This window comes from Cervus canadensis, chromosome 3 (assembly GCF_019320065.1).
Source record: "Cervus canadensis isolate Bull #8, Minnesota chromosome 3, ASM1932006v1, whole genome shotgun sequence".
In the NCBI taxonomy this organism is placed as follows: domain Eukaryota; kingdom Metazoa; phylum Chordata; class Mammalia; order Artiodactyla; family Cervidae; genus Cervus; species Cervus canadensis.
Window position 1 is genome coordinate 66,100,154 of NC_057388.1, and position 21,355 is coordinate 66,121,508.

At 39.7% G+C, this 21,355-nt stretch overlaps 1 long non-coding RNA gene across 2 annotated transcripts; it reads left to right on the forward strand.

Annotated features, from left to right (window-relative positions):
* On the forward strand, positions 1-6,355 carry LOC122438473. 2 transcript variants are annotated; one of them, XR_006268563.1, is made up of 3 exons: positions 1-214; positions 4,612-4,666; positions 6,147-6,355. It is a non-coding gene; the product is annotated as an uncharacterized LOC122438473 (long non-coding RNA). The 2 variants fall into 2 exon arrangements; XR_006268564.1 differs by lacking the exon at positions 1-214 and adding an exon at positions 948-1,432.
* The last annotated feature ends 15,000 nt before the right edge of the window (positions 6,356-21,355 follow it).

Here is a 21,355-nt window from a genome sequence, read left to right on the forward strand (position 1 = left end):
CATAGCCATCCGGTGGCACCCAGGCTGGTAACTAGAACGGAAAACTTAGAAGTTGCTGTGAAACTTCACATTTGCTAATCCTTGAACTTCCATGTCTTACAGAATGTTATACATTTCATTGTCAGAATGTATTTCTTTTTGAGAACCATGAAAGAAATGAAGTCTGAAGCATCTAATTACCAGCCTTTCAGTCCTGGGTATGGGGGAGAGCAATGTAAGTGGGGAGGATGAATGCCGGTTGTCAATAATAAAGCAAAGAAATGTGGATACTAGTACTATTTTATAGATGAGGAAATTGATGCATCAGAGTTAGTAACTTGCTGAAAGTCACAGAGTGTGAGATTCAAAACCAGGTCTATCTGATTTCAGAACCAGAGATTTTTAGCATTTATACCAGCAAATATCATGTCACAGATAGCTCCAAAACTGAATCTGCTTCCGTGCTTCCTTGGCTTTAACCCTCATCAGCTCACATTTTTTTTAGGCTATAATTCAAAACAGGCCGTTACAAAGGGATTATTTGGCAATTTACTTGGTGGTTTTCCAAATTTGCTAACCTTTTTAACTCCTTCCAGAAAATATGATTTGGGTAGCTTTTGGAATCAGGGTAAACTCCCTAGATATGAAGTGTTGATCTGGTGATATTTTAGGGAGTGGGGTAAAGAATTATTTGTGCCACAACTCTTAAGTCCAGACTTAAAGCCAAATTACACCACAAACAATATGTATGAAATCGCTAAAGCAGGTCCCATTTAACTTATTCTTTAAGTTTCTTATCAGTCTTGGCTTAAGACGAAGTTATAAGCCAAGGACAAAAATTGGCATTTATGGATTATTACTCCCACCCGCAACAAAAGCCTAAATAGAAGAATGTACATTTGGTATAACTCACTAATTCATTCTTTGCCACACATTAATTACTGTGTACCTTGCTGGGTTCCTTTATTCATTCAACAGATATTCATCGTGCCGTGTACTGTTTATTCTCCATTTGCCAACTCCACCCTTTTCTCCCCACGTCACACAGACCCACTGCATGAATACTGATTACATGCAGGTTTCCGGGGGTGGTTGTTTCCACTTGTATAGACGCCAGATTTTTCCAGGTCTTATTGCTAGGTGATCATTTGTTACTCGTTTGATGGGACAATGAACAGCAGTAGAGGTTCTGGAGATTATACATGTAAACGTTGCAACACAGACAAACACTAGGAGAAGGATTATGGTCAGAGTTTGTAGTACACTTCCGTGTCAGGATCCAGGAGTGCCAAAATTCAACCAAGGGAATAGATTCCTCCCTTGACCAGAAGTCCTCAGAACCAGATATGGGGGTATTACCCAAATAACCTACTTTTACTTTTTGTTTGTTGGTCTGTTTGCTTTCTGGGCCTTTTTGAGGAACAGCAAAGAGCTCAGAGGCTTCCATGGGAAGGTAAAGATAACACTTTTCCACAAATACAGCTCCTTTTCCCCCTTGAGGGGATAGTATCATATCTGAAGTGCTGCTTGACGGATGAGAGGAGACAACCCAGTTGGAAAGAAATGTTTTGCTGGCTTGAGTGGGAAATAGAAGGGGCTGTAGTTTGGCCTGGAAATACAAGCTGGATTTGATTTAGAAACTCTTTTCATCATGGGTGGTTCAGAGACTCTAAAGTAAGCTGAAAATTTTCTTTCCTTTCAGTTCTAATATTTGCTCCTTTAGTCCTAATACTTTTAATCTGCTATATGGTTAGATTGTTCCTTTTTTTTAAGGCATCTTATACTCACCTCTAATATGGCCATCTCAATAGTAACGTGATAATGTTTTATTATACTTATTTGCTTACTGGTCTGTCCTCTACCTGGACTGTGAGGTCTCAAGGGCAAAAAGTGTATCTTAGTCATTGGTTATCTGAGGTATTTAGCACAATGCCTGAAGTGTAATATATGTTAGTAAGGCAGTGAGTTATGACCACTGGTGTTCTTCTATTCCAGTAACCCAGGTAGTAGCTGGGGCCCCAGGGCAGACTCAAGTTCTTGGCCTGTGTCCACCATGAAGAAACAATTTGGAATCTTTATTGATTCCCCCAAAATAAAGCCATTAGGCACAAGTAGGAAGTGAATGTTTTCTTGAGGATGACTACTTTCACTGGTGGGGAGGATTCACTGCATACCTCTCTCTCTCTTTAATAACTTTATATAAATAGAATCACAGAATATATACTCTGTATAAGGCCCTTTTTTTTTTCTATATAGGCTTAGTTATTTTGAGATTTCTTTATGTCATTGCCTGACTTAAAGTTCATTCCTTTTGATTGCTGAGTAGTATTCCATTGCATGGATATAGCAAAATTTGTTTATCCAGGCTCTTGTTAATGACAGAAAGTTGTTTATAATATTCTTTATGGTCCTTTTAATATCTGTAGACAGTATTGTGATGTTCACGTCTCACATTCTTGATATTGATAATCTTCTCTCTTTTGGTTCTGACCAGTATGGACAATAGGTTTATAAATTTTATTGATCTTCTCAAAGAACCTTTTGGTTTCATTGATTTTCTCTCTTGTCTTTCTGTTTTCTGTTGGGCAAAATAATTTTTTATAGGCAGAGATTAGGGAATGAGTTAAAAATAGGCTAATGATTTTTGATAGATTCTGATCTTGATTCTAATTTTTCCCTTTTGCTTATTTTGTGCTTAATGCATAGTACATACTCAGTTAAGTAGTGGACCTCTTCTCGTTTTTTAATTTTCCTCTTAATTTTTAAGGCATTGACTAAATATGCACAACACATCCCACCATCCATTCTCTGTTTAGTATTTTGATTGAATAGAATCATGCCCTCACTAGCATATTTTATCTTCTCATGATTATATGATTACTTGAACTAATCTCAATCAAGTTATTTACCACAATATCCTCTGATTTTCCCATTTTTAAGATGAAGGTGCTGGGATGTTTTCTAGTGTTTTTCAAACTGTGTGTTACGATCCATTAATAGGTCATGAAACAAATAAGGTAGAATACAGAAAGGATGCAATTAAGAGAGTTCAGACATAGGTCAGGGACTGGACCATTTTTCATGATCAGAGAATGAGAGGAGGTTGGGAATACAGAGGTCCCTCAACCCAGAAAGTAAGGATAGTAGATGTAAGATAACCATCAGTGAGCTCAGCACTTAGGCAAAGTATCTGGGGACTAGTTGCTTCTGCTGTACCGATAGGAGTTGTGGTCATGATGTGAACATCCCCAAGTATGCAGGAAAAGGTGACTCCTTCTGCTGTATGGTTCTGACACAGAGACAAAAGCAAAGAAAGTTCAAGGTGGGAGCAGGGAGCACATTTCTTCTTTCAGAAAAATAAAACACCCTATTAAGTTAGAATTTCAGATAAACCACAGAAAACTTTTTAATGTGTATCCCATGTATTATCATAATGTAATTTTATATAATATATATGGGATAAATAAAAATTATGTGTGGTTTACCTTAAATTCAAACTTAACTGGGCACCTTGTGTTTTTCTTTCCTAAATCTTGCAACTCTACTATCACAGAGTAGCAAGAAATATGATCACTCTCTGGGGTGATTAAGGCTCAAAAATCATGTGTTTTGGCGCCATGTAGCTCTCTCCAGTATCCTGACACCCTATATGCCTGCACACACCAAATATACAAACCTCTGCTGGACTTCTATTTCCCTATTTGAACAAATAGCTGGTAGTTTTACAAAGGATGTCATTACTAACACGGTCTTGAGGCTGACTGTTCTGCCTTTTATACATCTCTGTTAGTTTCCTAGGAGTGAAAGTTTACAAACCAGTTATAGAGCCTGCAGGTGGGGAAGCTTGTTCCCAGTGTGGAGAGGCCAGGCAATGATCAAAACTTTGCAGGACAACACTTCCTGCTCCAGCAAGGAGCAGCTGCTGCAGCAGTTGGAGATGGAAGGCTGGCTTGCAGTTGGAATTCAATCAGTATAAAAACGTGCATTCTAAAAACGAAGGATAGTAGTGTGCTCCAAGATATTTCTAGGCTCTATTAAACTTAGCTCTAATTATTTTAAGGAAAACTGATATGAAAAAATCTAAACTTGGAAAGGAAGCCCAAGAGTTGCTAGGCCTTCAGGAAATGCATACCAGAATGCTTCTTGCAACACTGTTTATGATGATTAAAAAAAAAAAAAAAGACAAGGGAAAAACAGAATATCTATCTAAATGTGTCTATCCGAATGGCCACGGTTGAGCAAATCGTTAGATATTCACTCTGTGGACTATTTGGTAACTATGGTTGTTATGGGGCTTCCTCAGTAGCTCAGTGGTAAAGAATCAGCCTACAATGCAGGTGCTGTGGGAGGAGATGCAGGTTCGATTCCTGGGTTGGGAAAATCCCTGAAGGAGGGCATGGAAACCCACTTCACTGTTCTTGCCTGGAGAATCCCATGGACAAAGGAGCCTGGTGGGCTACAGCTCATGGGGTCGCAAAGAGTTGGACACAGCTGAAGCCACTTAGCACGCACATGGCTGTTATTAAACATAAGGAGATAGAATCATGAGTCCTGAACTGGAGGGATGACTGTACTATATAGGTAAGTGAGAAAAAAAAAATGTCTACAGTAGAATTCTTTTTTTTTTTTTAGAATTTGTTTTAGTAAAAAAGAGTGAAAGCAAGAACTAAAACTCCACCAAGCCTCAGTAAGTATATATGTATATTTGTACATATTTTTATGATTAGAGTGTAGAAGTATCCACACCAAACTGTATTAAATACTTGGGATGAAATGGGAGCTGGTGGGAAGATTATTAACCCTTTGTTTGAACCTCTCTGTATTCTCTGGCTTATTACAACACATACGTATTACATATGAAAGTTAAAAAAAATAATATCAATAAAATATTAAAAATTATATGACAGGTAGATAAAAAAGATTCACTGATGGGCTTCTTTAGGCAGTGGACTCTTTCCCAAATTCCTTCTTTTTCATTTCATCATACACATATAAAATATAGATCAATTCACAAAATTTCAGTTGACAAACAGTTATTCTAGGAATGGACTTTTGCTTTGAGGTATACCTATACCTTTTATCTAAGGAATTTAACCAGAAGTAGATTTGGCCTTACTGGGGAAAATGCTAGATTTTATGAGAAAACTGAGATGAGTTAATGGTAACAAACTGAGCTTTACCAGGAATCCTAGTACAAAAGCTCTGGCTCAGTTATCTGTGAAGCTGCCCAGATGCTCTGCATATCTTTATTGCAATGAAGAACCAGTACATGTAAAGCTTAATTTTAGGGCTATGTCCATTCCTTGTTTGTACCATCTTGCAAGCATCTTGCAAGCCTCTGAAGGTTCCTTTTCTCAATATTGAATAATAATTTAGTATTTTATAGGTTAACCTATCACATACCACTGCTCTAGAAAGTTCTACATACTCAGATCCAAAGCCAAAAAAGTATCAGATGCTTTTTTATATCTTTGTCTATTTTCTGTATTTACATTAAAAATTATATATTTTTCTTTCCCTGTTCTTCAACTATCACAGATTTTTTTTTGGAATAAGAAGCATAAGTAAAAATAAATATGGAACATAAAACAATGTTGTTAATGGGGAAAGGGCAGATGTTCAATAAGGCTGATAGGTAAATAAAATAAGTGTTATCACCTTTGTAGCTTCCTCAGTTCCCCACTGAACTGAAATATTAAATTGGTTTCCAGCTAACAGATGATTATAGAGATGAGGAGGATTTTGCTTCTAACTTACTGAAGATCATTAAATTTGTCAGACACCTGCCCCATCCATACAATTGGATGGGGGGGATGTGAATGCCCAAACCATAAGTTACTGTGAAGACAATGAAATAACAGGTATGAATTGTTCTGAGGTTCTTGGAAACAGCTAGATTGGTCCAAAGAATACTTGTTAATCAGCTGCCCTCTTAGTCTCAAAACCCAGTCAAAACAAAACACCCACAGGTATGTATTTAACAATACTCTATTTTGCATTAATTAAAGGTAGTTTTTGATTATATGAGATTTGTTAAGACACAGAAGGACTCTGGGCTCCCTGCAGATGAAGTGCTTATGGCTTTAGGAATGAACTCAATGCAAGGCAGCCCTTTAAACAATACAAAGCACAGCATCTTATTCTTTGCTTTCCTTCAACACTTGAAGGGACTTCACCCAGGATTTGACCTGAAGGGACCTGTTGCAGGTGCAAAGATGTCTCCTGTTCATGGTGGCCCTTTTCAGCTGAGGGTCTTTCCACAACTTCCTGGAGGCCACGCTGCTGCTGCTGCTGCTGCTAAGTCGCTTCAGTCGTGTCTGACTCTGTGCGACCCCATAGAGGGCAGCCCACCAGGCTCCCCTGTCCCTGGGATTCTCCAGGCAAGAACACTGGAGTGGGTTGCCATTTCCTTCTCCAATGCATGAAGGTGAAAAGTGAAAGTGAAGTCTCTCAGCCATGTCCGACTCTTCACGACCCCATGGACTGCAGCCCACCAGGCTCCTCCGTCTGTGGGATTTTCCAGGCAAGAGTACTGGAGTGGGGTGCCATTGCCTTCTCCGGGAGGCCATGCTACTGGACCACTTCAGCAGATCTGTATTATGTCTAATATTTTGAAGCCATGAGAAACAAATTGTTCTTTGGACTGGAACTTTTGGAGGAAATTAAAATATATGCAACTTTTAAATCACTTTATACATCTGAAATCATTTTATGGGCACAAGAGAGTAATCCAGGAATGTGTATAATTTGGCTTCCCCATAAAGTTTGGTATTTTTGAGACTAAAAGAGCTGAAATATTTTTGTGAGAAATGTGAGCTTGTCTTCTAATCACAAAATTTAAGAAAACATTTAATTTATTGTTATTTCATTTTTACAAAAAAAAAATCACCTTCAAGATTCCTTTCCTTTGTGAGAAGAGAAAGAGGTCAAGCAAAGACTACCCTCCTTTCACAGAGGGTCTGGGGGGTCCCTGGGACAACGTGAAACAAGCTATGCTTGCCCATGGCTGTATCTGTTCCCTAACTGTTGTCTACAACTGTGTGTTCTGCTCTGCACCCTTCAGGGTGGAAGGAACAGGTGGTGAATCCATTACTAAAACCATCCTACTATTAGCCAAATAGTACACACACAAAGTCCAGAAGAAGGAAGAAAACAAATCAGGTCTATTCTAACCCAGAAAAGTCTACAAGGCAGAGATTTGAGAAGATTTGAGAAGGTCTTCTTTGCTCTGTTCAGTTCACACAAGCTCCTCAGTGGGTCTGGCATAGGGCTGCCAGATATAATACAGGACAACCAGTTACATTTGAATTTCAGATAAACAAGGAATGCAGGCAGTATTTGGGACATATACAAATATAGTATTGCATACATTCCATGATTATCTGAAATTCAAGTGTAACTGTGTGCTCTGTATTTGTACTTGCAAAATCTGGCCACCCTAATCTCAGGCCTTACTTCTGGACTCTTGAGGTCCTCCCCACCCCCCATTCCTTCATTCACTCACTCATTCATTCCACAAGCACTTCTGGAGCATTTACTCTATGCCAGGCTCTGTTCTTGACTCCAGGGAAAGAGTGCCAAAAAAGATAGGCAGAGTCTCTGCCCTGTCCTAGAATATTCGGTCTTGTAAAACAGACCCCCCCCCCCCAAAAAAAAATATTTTAAGCAAGAAAGAAAATAAAGAATCGATAAGATAACTTCAAATGGTAATAAGTGATATAAAATAATGAAGAAGAGCAAGGTCGGCCCAAGTGAGCAGAGAAGCCCATCTGGGAGTGCACTGTCTGTGGCTTAAAGGATGAGGAAGAAACAGCCACAGCTGGAGCTGAAGGGAGAGCAATCCAGTCAGAGGGAACAGCAAGTGGAGAGGCCCATAGAAGAGACATGATTGGATTTACAAATGACAGGAAGGACGTTGAATGTGGCTGGATTGAGTAAGTGGTAACAGAAAAGGCTGGGAAGGAACCGCGGTGGGGTGGGGGGGCAGATCACAGAGAGCAGCTGTTGGTGCTGGGGAAATGGATGCTGATTTACGGTTTTCAAAGATCACTCTGGCTGCTCCGTGGAGAACGTATTCTAGGAGGAAAGTGTAGGAGCTGGGAGACCATTTAGGAGACTGTCCCTACTGGGTGATGGTGGTGCACTGGACGAGGGAGAGGAGGCTGATGGATTGGAATATGTTGAAGAGCCAAGAGGAGTTGCTGGGGTATAGTGTGGAGAGTGGGGCAACACAGAGGATCCAGGATGATTCCTGGAAGTTTCTTGAAGGGAAAACCTTTTCTCTCTCCTCCTTTCCCCCTCCACTTAATTCTTCCCATTCTTCCCTCGTTCACTGGCTTTGTTTGTCCCTGCCTGGTTCAACCCTCCTGATCCTGCCCTTCTGCTGGCTTTCAGGCCAGGTTCTCATTGCTTGAGGTCCATACCTGGCTTCTGTTGCTAGTTGGGGCTGGGGCAGGGGGACAAGGAGGTGTTGAATTCTGAGGTCAGGGAAGAAAAAGAGGGAAGCGGCTTTCACCACAGTTGACCTTCCTTTGGACTCATGCTTGGGTGTTGTAAATGTACTGGGTCTTTTTCCCCTTCAACTATTGTGACTTCATCTATCAATCTAGGCTCCAGAAAGGGGCAAAAGATGCAAGGTTGTCCTGTTTCATATTTTCCCAAAGAATAGCTTCCCCAGGTGGTGCTAGTGGTAAAGAACCTGCTTGCTAATGCAGCCAACTTAAGAGACATGAGTTCAATCCCTTGGTGGGGAAGATCCCCTGGAGGAGGGCACGGCAACCCACTCCAGTATTCTTGCCTGGAGAATCCCATGGACTGAGGAGCTTGGTGGGCTACAGTCCATAGGGTTGCAAAGAGTTGGACACAACTAAAGCCACTTAAAGTGAAAATGTGAGTCCCTCAGTCATGCCTGACTCTTTGGGACCTCATAGATCGTAGCCCTCCAGACTCTTCTGTCCATGGGGTTTTCCAGGCAAGAATACTGGAGTGGGTCTCCATTCCCTTCTCCAGAGATCTTCACAACCCAGGAATTGAACCCAAGTCTCCTACATTGCAGGCAGATTCTTTACCATTTGAGCCACCAGGGAAGCCTCTTAGCACACACACAAACAATAGGTACATTTCAAGTGAAATTTCAGACAAGAGTGAGAAAAGGCTCTCACCTTTGAGAGTGGCTGGCTCTCGCCCCTTGAACCCTAGGCTTGTTCTGCTTGAATTGTGACTCCAACCAAGAAATTTCTTTGTCATTCCTAAGTTCAGGAAGAGTGGTAAATATGGCAAAAAATGGTAAATATATCAGAGAAATAATGTATGGAGGAAGGAAATAAGGGGGGAAGAAGGAAGGAAAGGAGAAAGGAAATAAGGGAGGGACAGAGAAGGAGAGAAAAAAAGAGTAAGAGCAAGTTTTCCCACAATGATATCTGAGCAAAAATTTACTGCTTTATTTTCTTAATCTAATGGTGACCAAACCTCACCAACACAGACATAAAGCAGAACTAGTCTGAAAGCCAGTACTGATTCATATCTGGGATAGAGGAGGCAATGACTTAGGAGGAAAAAAACAAACCAGATGAGAGCAAAACCAAAACCACTCTAAGTTGGGTTTGATGGTGACTCTGTAACGGCTGGTGTTGAGAGCCCCCAGAGGGTGGGGCTGCCTGTGTCTCCCACCTTTGCAGCTCTGTGTTTCATAGACGACAGACGGGGCCAGCGTTCACTCCTGTACAAGGGAAAAAGGAAGCAGCCAAGACCTCCTCTCTGGGCCCCATTACCTCATGTTTAAGGGAAGGGGTTGGACCGAATGAGCTCAAAGGTTCCTTTCAGCTTCAACACCGTGTTCCCCCACTTTTTCTGTTTTCTCTCTCCTGCTTCGCTCTCACACATTTCTCTGTAGCCAACACTGTTCTAAAAACTTTCTTTTCCTTACCTCTCTTACAAGCTTCAGGCATTGACCAGAGTTCCAGCAGTTTCTGACTTCTGATGTTGGCAGCTTATTATATTTAGACCTTGAGGGAGGATAGATAAATAAAACAGTTGCTTGGTGGGTCAGAGTCATGTACACTAAAATCTTCATATTAGTATATAATCAAGTACCAGAGAAGAGATCTGTGAAATTTAGATTTTGAACACTAGTTCCAAAAATGCAGCAGACTGTGATTATCACATCAAGCCTCCTTCTCTGTGAAGCCACATAAAGCTGCTTTCAAAGACAATGGCTACCAAGTTGTGCATGGTTTGGAGACGGGCAGCTGGCCAGGGAATGGATCCCTCCCCACAATTTACAGAACCCAGTGTAACTGCATATATGTTACTACAGAAATAAATCAATCTTCTATTGCTGGGTCAGGCCCACTTCTTATTTACGTCTTGAAAAATAAAGAAAAAGAAAAGTAGAGTATTAGTCAGGGAAACTATTATTTTACCAAGCCATTTCAGCCACTGAGGATCTTTGTTTTTCCAGAGACATGAAAGATGATGGTATTTGGAGACAGGTCAGAAAAGAATTATCCAAATACTTCTCAAGTGTCCCCCTTATTTTTCAGATTATAAATGAAGTAGAGGGGTAACATAAACAGGGATAACAGCCTTCTGATACTGTCATCACTAGATGAACCAGTTAGAATGCTTTTGTCTACAGGGCATGGAAAATCCATTTATATTTGGCTTTAACAATATATTTATTTAACACCCAAAAAAATTTTAATGTAAAAATTCTGTGGGTTCAGAAGCTCAATTGTGTCATCAGGAACATAGTTTTCTATCTTTCTACTCTTATTTTCTTAAGCCAACTGTCCTCAAGGTCCCAAATGGCTGCCGTTGTGCCAGGCAGCACACTGTGATGACAGTATTGATGCCAGAAAAAGGAATGTCTCTTTCTGTCTTAGCTTCCATCTGGAGAGAGAGGAAAAAACCCTCCAAGAAGCCTCACCACTGACCCCGCCCCCACCGTTTTCATTGGTCATAATGGTGTTATAGGCACACGCCTTCCTAGATCCTTAACTAAGTAAGGGAATGAGATTACCATGATTGGCTTAGGCCTGTGCTGTCTAGTAGAGATATGTAAGTCACATATATATAATTTAAAACTTTCTAGCAGTCACATTTAAAAGGAAAAAAACTGACATTAGTTCTAATAATATATTTTATTGACCCCAATATTTTATTTCAACATACAACTAATACAAGAAATCAATCATGTTTCATTTTACACTCTTTTTTTAATATTGAGTTTTTGCAATCTAGTGTATATTTTACACTCACAGCATATCTCAATTCAGATTGGCCACATTTTGAGTGAGCAAGAGCCATATATGGACAGTGAGGGTCTAGATTGAACAAGATTTATTGTTAGGGTTCTAGAAGGGAGTTTAACCTTCCCTGACATCATGGTCCCTCAGAGGAGGAGCTGTTTTCCCTTCCTTTGTCTTCCTTGCTGCACCTCTTCCTATGATCCCTTGTTTGGAGAAAGTTACTCCCACCTACTCAGTCACCAAGAGAAACATAGAATTCATTCATCATTCTGGGCTCTTGTCTTTCCCTTATTCCTTTGACAAAACCACTCAGTAAGTTCTGGCAATTCTGCCTCATACACATCTCTTGAGCCTATCTTCTCTTCTTTGGCTCCTCTGCTGTGGCCATGACTCTGAACCTCCTACCAGAATCCTGCCTGCATAAGATCACGCCATTGACTTCTGTAAGGCTCCTCAGTGGTCCTCCAAGCTTTCAGGACACAGTTCAGACCCTGTAGCATAGCACACATTGGCATGTGTGGCTTCGGTCTCACAAGTTCTCACCACTCTGGCCATGGAGCACTGGACTTCTTGGAACATCTTTGATCTGTTGTGCTGCTTTCATACTGTTTTTACATGGGATTCCCTGTCTTTGGATCACCCTCTCCCTCTCCCTTCTCCTTCTTCCCCTCCTCTTCCAGGGTCCTCTTCTTGGGAGCCTTCTCTACCCGGGTAGGATTAAGCATCATAAAGCTGCGCTCATCCTCTGCTCTAGCACACATCAAACTGAACTGCACCCTCTGTATCCTTTTCTCCATTAGCAGCAAGCTCCTTGAGTGCAGTGGATGTGCTTTGATTTCTGCAACCCTACTGCACAGCACATGATGCCCACCTGGCAGGCGGGGAATGACAAAGTAAAGCCTCCATACCTATTGGATGGATGGATGGATGAATAGAGGAATTCTATTCTCCTCCCAGGCTTTCCTCACCTGTGATTGGAAAGCAGCCCTTTCCAGCTTCCTCTTTGCCTTTGGGAACTGTATCAATTTCCAAAGGATGCCATAACGAAGTACCACAAACTGAGTGGCTTAAACATAAATAAATTTTGTTTAAATAATATAAACAATATTGTCTATATTATTTGTTCATATAATTTTGTATTATTTGTTTACATAATATAAACAAGACAATATAAATGTATTGTCTTCTAATACTGGAGGCTGGAAGTCAAACTGTCAGCATGGTTGGTTCCTCCTGTGGGCTGTGAGGGACAGTGTGTTCCCTGCCTCTTTCCTCACTTCTGGTAGCCTCAGGCACCACTGCTGGGCTTGTAGATGGCGACCTGCTCCCAGGGTCTTCATATCATCTTCCCACTGTAGAGGTCTGTGGTTCCCAAACTTCCCTTCTTATAAGTTCAGTTCAGTTCAGTCACTCAGTCGTGTCCAACTCTTTGCAACCCCATGGACTGCAGCATGTCAGGCTTCCCTGTCCATCACCAACTCCTGGAGCTTGCTCAAACTCATGTCCATAGAGTCGGTGATACCATCCAACCATCTCATCCTCTGTCGTCCCCTTCTCCTTCTGCCTTCAATCTTTCCTAGCGTCAGGGTCTTTTCCAATGAGTCAGTTCTTGTAAGGACACCAGGCAAATTGGATTAGGGCCTTGTATTAGCTTGATCATCTGCAAAGACCTTATTTCTTCTTTTTTTAAAAAATTATTTATTTATTTATTATTTTTTTATCCTTATTTCTAAATAAAGTTGCATTCACAGGGACTGGAGGTTAGGATTTCAACATCTTTTGGCAGGACACAGTTTAACCTATAATGAGATTCACAGGTGAAGGCAGGTGTATTTATTTTCAATTGTTGTGCAACAGATTACCACAAATTTAGCAATTTAAAACCATTCATACTTATTATCTCTCAGTTTTCATTGGCCAGGAGTTCAGGCACGGTTTAGCTGGTCTCCCTGCTTGTTCTCAGAAGGCTCTATTGAAAGTGTTGGCAGAATGCATTCTCATTTGGATGGCTCAGGGAAACAATCTGCGCAAGCTCATTAAGGTTGTTGGCATAATTCACTTACTTGTGGCTGCAGGACTGAGGGCCCTGACTTCTTACTGGTTGTCAGCTGCAGGCTGCCTGCAGTTCCCTCCCCAGGGTCTGTAAGGAAGTTCCCAGTGGGGAAGTTTGCTGCTTCAAGGCTGGCAGGAAAGTCTCTCTTTGACTCCAGATGGAGTTACTAGCTCTCTTAGGCCCTCTTTCTTACTCTTTCTCCTTCTCCAATTATGAAAGGGACATATTCTATTGCCCCATTCTGTTGGTCATAAGCAAGTCACAGGTGCCTCCCATTCTCAAGAGGAGGGGATTATACAGGGTGGTAACTAATTGGGGTCACGTTAGGGCATGTCTGCCACAGTTGGTATGATTCTTTCTTAGTTTTCCCAACTTGCCCATAGCAGCTTTACTCTATTTCAGTCTTTCAGGTTCTAGAAAATCTAAGGAATCAGGGGAGAAAGAGGAGTCATGTTCAAGGGAATCTAGTGGCCCCAAAGGAGAACATAATGTAAAAAATTAAGCTTTTGTTGAATTGATTTTAATTTAATGTTAAATGATATAAAGTATCTAAATGCATTCAAATTGTATTATTAAAGAGTATTATTTGATACTGAAATAACGATAAGACATATAGTTATATGGACTGCAAGGAGAGCCAACCAGTCTATCCTAAAGGAACTCAACCCTGAATATTCATTGGAAGGACTGATGCTGAAGCTGAAGCTCCAATACTTTGGCCACCTGATGTGGAGAGCTGACTCATTGGAAAAAACCCTGATGCTGGGAAAGATTGAAGGCAGGAGGAGAAGGGAGTGACAGAGGATGAGATGGTTGGATGGCATTACTGACTCAATGGACATGAGTTTGAGCAAACTCTGGGAGATGGTGAAGGGCAGGAAAGCCTGGTATGCTGGAGTCCATGGGGTCACAGAGAGTCAGACATGACTGAGCGACTGAACAACAACAACACATACAGACATAATAATGGTAACAGCTGATATTGAGGGCTGACCATGTGCCAAGCACCATTCTAACACAATTTAATACATGACACTCAATTCATCCTCACAACTGACCTATTATTCCCATTTTACAGATGATGATACTGACATATAAAGGGCCAATGAAAAGCCCTAAAGTCACATTACAGTAACAACTAGTAGATGTTAGGTTCAAATATCTGACCCCTAAAGTCTGCTTGATGGCACAGCCCACATTGCTAACTGTTAAGCTTGACTGGCTGCCCCTGGAATGGCGTTTCTCAAAGCAGGTGATGTGACCCTGCCAGCATTTGCCTTTATGATTCCCTTTCTCAGTCTTATGACTGATCTAGTCTTCATGAATGATTAACTCATTCAGTTAAACTATAGAAAACAGTAAAAACATCTTACAAGGCAAAAGGGCCTTGTTTGTACTGATATATTTCCCATCTGGTCTTAGAGAGATTCAGATGGTTCTTCTACAGTGGGACATCTTTAGTTTTAACTATCCAACCTCAATTCTCCTGCCTTGTTTTGCCTCTGTCCACTCAAATTGGGAAATATTTAAGAGTATTGTCAGTCATACCACTTAGGAGTCTAAATGTCTGTGAACAGGTAAGAATATTTTATTTCATTTTAGAAAAATGAAGATAAGAAGCAAAAATCGGAAGGCATAATTTCCACAAGGCTGTTTGTGACACTGGAATTTTTGGGAGCACTTTGTATTTGTGATGTGTATGTAATGATCACATAGGTGGCTGAAGATTCACTGATATCCAGAAGATAAACCACAAGAAAAGCAACCAGGAACAACTCCATGCTGGCTGACTTCTCCCAGATCCTTGTGTCTTACCTGGAAATTTGTGCTTTGACTCAGATCCTAGCTCTGAGTGTGAAATCTCACAACAAAAAGAATTAATTATTAAAGTTCTATGGGGAATTCTGGTCTTTTAAAAATCACTTGCATACCATTTCTCTGAGTGACATTTTCTGATCGACAAAGCTTGAGTAATGAGGTTGTTAACTTTTTACATATTGTGGCTACAATGATATAATTCATGATCTTCTTAAGGATGTGAAAAATGTTTTGCTATCCAGTGACTAAGGACTTTCTATTTTCAATCTGATGAGGTGTCATTTGGGGTCCTCTGAACTTTACATACCCATTTATACATCTCCTGATGATTAAAATGGAGCTAGATAACTTATTTAGCAAAAAGAAAAAATAAAATTATTATGGGGTTTATGCAACATCGAAAAACCTACTTCTTGATGCTGAAAGACACAAATGTAATCATCAGGCGTTTGGCAATGTCTAAAAATTAATTTCATTGTTGTCCTCATCTCCCAGTCAAAATGGTATTACCTTTCCTTTCTCCTTCTCTGCCCATTCAGCATTTAGAAGAGAAAGGGAGTAGTTTTCAGCTTTTAGCTGCCATTTTCTTGGATAGTCCAAGTGCATGTGGTCCTGAGCATGCCCACCTAAAATCTGTTTTTTTCTACCCCTCACTTCCACTCCATATTTTTTTTCTGTTTATTTTCTTTAAAAAGTTTACCATAAACATAACTGAATCTTCGTAAATTTTGAGGATAAGACACAAGGAAAATACACAGGAATTAATCAAAACACAAGGATGATTTTTTTCTCTCTTCTGAATGTCAGCTTTGAAAAACTCTTACTGCTAAAGGCCAGAATAAATGTTAATGATTCAAAAGAAAGAAGAAGGTTGTATTTGTAGCTGTACTGTGAAAAAACACTTGTTAGCTTGAGTGATATCCCTGAATTGTTACAGTTTTCTTCTCTAAAAATGCAAGTATCTTTTCTTTTTCTGTTAATTTTTTAAAATAAGTTTATCTCATTTATTTTTGGTTGTGCTGGGTCTTCATTGCTGCACATGGGCTTTCTCTCTAGTTGTGGCTACCGGGGGCTACTCTTCATTGCAGTGAACGTGCTTCTCATTGCTGTGGCTTCTCTTGTGGAACACAGGCTCCAGGCACATCGGCTTCAGTAGTTGCAGCACTCAGGCTCAATACTTGTGGCCTGAGGGCTCTAGAGTGCAGGGTCAGTAGTTGTGAGGCGTGGGTTCAGTTGCTCCATGGCATGTGGAATCTCCCCAGGCCAGGAACTGAATATGTGTCCCCTGCATAGGTTACTAATCCCAGAACTTCTGATTTAATAGGTCTGTAGTGGGACTTGAGGTTCTGAATTTCTAATAATACAGAATGATAAAGCTCCAGATGATACAAAAGAACATAAAGGAGAAGGTTATGAGTCACTTAGATACTCCCTAGAGATAAACCTTGCTAACTTTGGTTCGATATATGCTCTTTGATACACTCCTGGGGCAGACACTGCCAGGTGTACCTGGTCTGTCCCCTTTACTGCATTCAAAACAACGAAAACCTCCAACTGAAAATCAAACTGCATAGGCTCCCTTGCAGCTAGTCATGTCACAACAGTTATGAATACAATTTTGGCCAATAAAATCTAAGTAGAAGTGTCCATGGCAAGGGGCTTCTGGAAACACCATCATCTTCTTAATTGAAAAAACAGAAAAAAAAAGTTCATCTGGCCTGTGTCTTTTGTACTTTGCCTTTTCTTTCTTCATGTTGCCTGGAGCTTAGATGTGAAGTCTGGAAGGACAGCTGTCATCTTGTGACCTTACGTGGAGGATGGTTTTCTGGGGAGGTAGAAAGTGGTTGATTCTTTGAGCAGCTGCATCAGCTCTGTACTGCCTATTCTTTGCACATGAGAAAAATACTTTCCACATCAATTCACCAATACCTTCTACATTTGTTTCATGTCTACATAGTTTTCCGCTGTTTGGATTTACTATAATTGAATTTTTTAAAGCAATCCTTCATTGATAGACATGCAAGTCCTAATTTTTCCTTGTGCCTATGAAAAAGAGCCCAATTCCTGAGGTTTATTCTTGGAAGAGGAAGACTTGGTCATCTTCTCCCCATTCTGCTCATAAGGATGGTCTCAGCTGTGCTCCCTCCCTGCCCCAGGAAGATCAACTACAGAAACAGGGAAATATGTACCTGGTGTATATGGTCCTGCATTTCTGGCTTGAAAAAGGAAATCCCAATGATTGATTATATCTAAAAATTGTTATATACCTGAGTTACGGAGATGGGGGGGGGAGGGAAAAATGATAAAATCTGGGTCATTTTAAGCAACAGTGTGTATGGCCCTCATAAGTTCAGTCCAAACAAGTTTAGTCCCTTTTCACAACCTGGTATAAACTGTGAGAAAGGTAGGCCTTCTGGCAACATATGATCTTATCTCTCACAGGAGCAAATATTTGTACAACGAGACATCCATCCATCCGCCAAACTAACTTTCAGAGATAGTTTAGTCTAAACCAATATAGAAAGGAACTGAAATTTAACAACTCTCCAATAACATAATATTACTTAAAATGAATCCAGTTTCCTTCACTAAACACACTACTTAATAAAACTGCATTCAAAGGTAATGACAATCTCACAGACTATTGTTTTAAAACAATGCGTGGGTTTCGCTTTCCATTTGGATAAAGGGATCATTTTGGTAATTTTTGCCCAAACAAAGTAAGCAGGCTACAAAGGCAAATTGATATTTTCTTCAGAGAAAAGTTTTGTCAGCAATTAAATAGAAAAAAAGAAATTTCTTCAGTTTCAAAACATTTTAAGCCCCACTCAGCATCTCAGTAAATTTATAATCGTTCCTTTTTGCTGAGGCTTCTATGAATTCAAAACAAACTTATATCCCACTATTGAATAATCATATGACTCTTTATGACAGAAGGTTCTGTAGACTAGCCTTTAACTACATGTAAGGAAATATTTTGAAATTTTCAAACGGGCAAAAGCATGGCTAGATATCCTTTCAAATGAACATTTAAATCTCTGGGATTATCTGATCTTATAGGAATGTATACTCCTGTTTATCTTTGACTAGGCTTATTTTATAACTCCTTAAAAATTTATAGAAAACTGATAGGAATGTAAATAATTCTTGTCCATAAAAATACAGATAGTTTGAAGAATGTATTTAATTAATTCTTACTTTATGGATAGATTAAAGTTTGCAAATTCATTTCAAATGTTTCTATTGCATTTATAATTTGTACTTCTTTGATTTCTCCTTTGAACCAGCTGTAATATCTTACTGATTCCCTCATAATTTATTTTTGACATGTGTTCATTTTGTATTTTTATGAGCATCATGACTCTACCATTTTTGGAAAATATTTTTTTAAGCTCAAATGGTAAACCTTTCTTTTCACTTATTTTTATTTCACTTCAAAAATAAAATATACTTTCAAATTATTAAAGTAATACACCACTTATTTATAAAAAATTGGATAATACAGAAAAGAATATTGAAAGAAATTAGAATCATCTGGAATCATACTATCCACATATAACCACTGTTAACAGTTGAATTGTTTTCCTCTAGATGGGGAGACAGTGGAAACAGTGTCAGACTTCATTTTTTTGGGCTCCAAAATCAGTGCAGATGGTGACTGCAGCCATGAAATTAACAGACAGTTACTCCTTAGAAGGAAAGTTATGACCAACCTAGACAGCATATTAAAAAGCAGAGACATTACTTTGCCAACAAAGGTCCGTCTAGTCAAGGCTATGGTTTTTCCAGTGGTCATGTATGGATGTGAGAGTTGGACTGTGAAGAAAGCTGAGCACCGAAGAATTGATGCTTTTGAACTGTGGGGTTGGAGAAGACTCTTGAGAGTCCCTTGGACTGCAAGGAGATCCAACCAGTCCATCCTAAAGGAGATCAGTCCTGGGTGTTCATTGGAAGGACTGATGCTGAAGCTGAAACTCCAATACTTTGGCCACCTCATGCGAAGAGTGGACTCGTTGGAAAAGACCCTGATGCTGGGAGGGATTGGGGGCAGGAGGAGAAGGGGACGACAGAGGATGAGATGGCTGGATGGCATCACCGACTCGATGGGCATGAGTTTGAGTAAACTCCGGGAGCTGGTGATGGACAGGGAGGCCTGGCTTGCTGCGATTCATGGGGTTGCAAAGAGTCGGACACGACTGAACGACTGAACTAACTAACTAATACTTCCTTTCTTAAAAGTGAAAGTGAAAGTTGCTCAGTCGTGTCCCATTCTTTGCGACCCCATGGACTGTAGCTCACCAGGCTTCTCTGTCCATGGAATTCTCCAGGCAAGAATACTGGAGTGGGTAGCCATTCCTTTCTCCAGGGGGTCTTCCCGACCCAGGGATCAAATTTGGGTCTCCTGCACTGCAGGCAGAATCTTTACCATCTGAGCCATTGGAGAAGCCCTCCGATTTTTAAGGGCTTTTTAAAACTAACTTTTAAAAATTAGTTTTTTATCTATGTAACATAAATTCAGCTTAAAAATTCAAATAGTACTAAATGAAACACTACAAATTTCCTGTTCCATCTCTCCCCAGCCCACCAGTACCACTTCTCAGAGGAACTCACCTTCAACTCTTTTGGCTGCATCCCCAGGTGTTTGTCTTCATTTTTAGAAATAATATGCTCTGCCCTCTGTCTCTTTAATTTTCAGTTTTATATATTAACTGTTGACTTCAACATCTTCGTAAATGAGGACTGAGTTCTCTCTCTCTCCACTCCATTCTTGTCCCTTCCCCTCTCCCTATCTCCCTTAATCAGTTATATCACAATTTTTAGTTAAGAAAATAAACAGTTAGCATTTATATAATTTTACCTATACAAATCTTATTTGCTTCTATGACTACTACCCTGTCCCCTTTCTTGTACATCCTTTGTTTGCACTGGAATTGAAAAGTGCCTATTTTTTTAAATCAGCCTGATTTTCTGTGTTTTTACATTCCACCCCCTCCCATCAATGTATAATTAATCAGCAGTCAATCTAAGAAAGAAATGGAAAATTTCATTTGCACCAACCTGAGGATTATAACCTGTGAGATAGTCTTTCAGAAAGCTCTGAGGACTGTTCTGCCTGTTAGAGGTCAAGGCACAGTTATATAAGTTTTTGAGACAAACAGTTATATATCATTGTAACATATTGACCATTTACATAGCCCAACAAAGCAGGTAGTGGGTTAGTGTGACCCATTACAGGACTGAGAAAGGAATGTTATCTGCTAAGGAGTTACATTTTTGGCGCCAGGAGAAAATTGTGTGTGTGTGTGTGTGTGTGTGTATGTGTGTGTATGTGCATTCCTCTATCTTCTAAGGGGATCCAGTTAACGTGTAACACAAAAGAGGGTTAGTGGCTCAAATGGACAAAGAGAGAACTTTATGTTTAAAAACGTTCTTTTCCTGCCTAAAAAATTTTTATTTCATCAACTACACTCCCAATGTTCTGTCTCTACTGCATGCCTATCAATAATATTTTCTGTATACTTAATTATATCAATTAATTTTTCCCCCTGGGGTCTGTCTTTTAGAGCTCATATATAAGGATTCTTTTTTAAAGAGTTATCTCTTTTTTAGAGATGAAGAACAGAAGCAAAAGAGGTCAAGTAACTTACCCAAGGTCACATAACTAATAAATTGGGTTACAAGTCCAGAGTTTATGCTCTTAACTACACTCTGTTACACTATGTTACCATGTCATTCTCTTTCCAATACTTTGTATGTGGCCTGTACTGTCTTTCTGGGAACATTTAGGTCTTCTCTTTGGCTCTCAGCTCTTGCAATGATGAGCCTTGTTTGTACTTCATTTGTCATGCTAGGTTTTCAATGGGTCATTACTACGTGGAGACATGTTTCTTTCAGTTCCAGAAAAATTTCATTCATTATTATTAGCACTTTTATTATTGCTATTTGATCATTTTCTTTCCCTCATCTCTCTTATTACTATTTGGCAACTTCTATTATGCAGATGTTAGAATTCCCAAATTGATCTTTTCTTTTTTTCATCTCTTTATTTTCTTATTTCTTCTTTCCCATTTTTAAACTCTTGGACATTTTGTTTTACTTTATTTTGTTATCTTTATCTTCTAATGTTCTAAACGAGTTTTAATTTGCTACCATATTCTTAATTGCCAAGAGGCCTTTCTTATTCTCCAGTATTCTCTTTATATCAAATTCTGTCCTTCCATATCTCTCAAAGGATATCAATTACTGATTTTCAAAA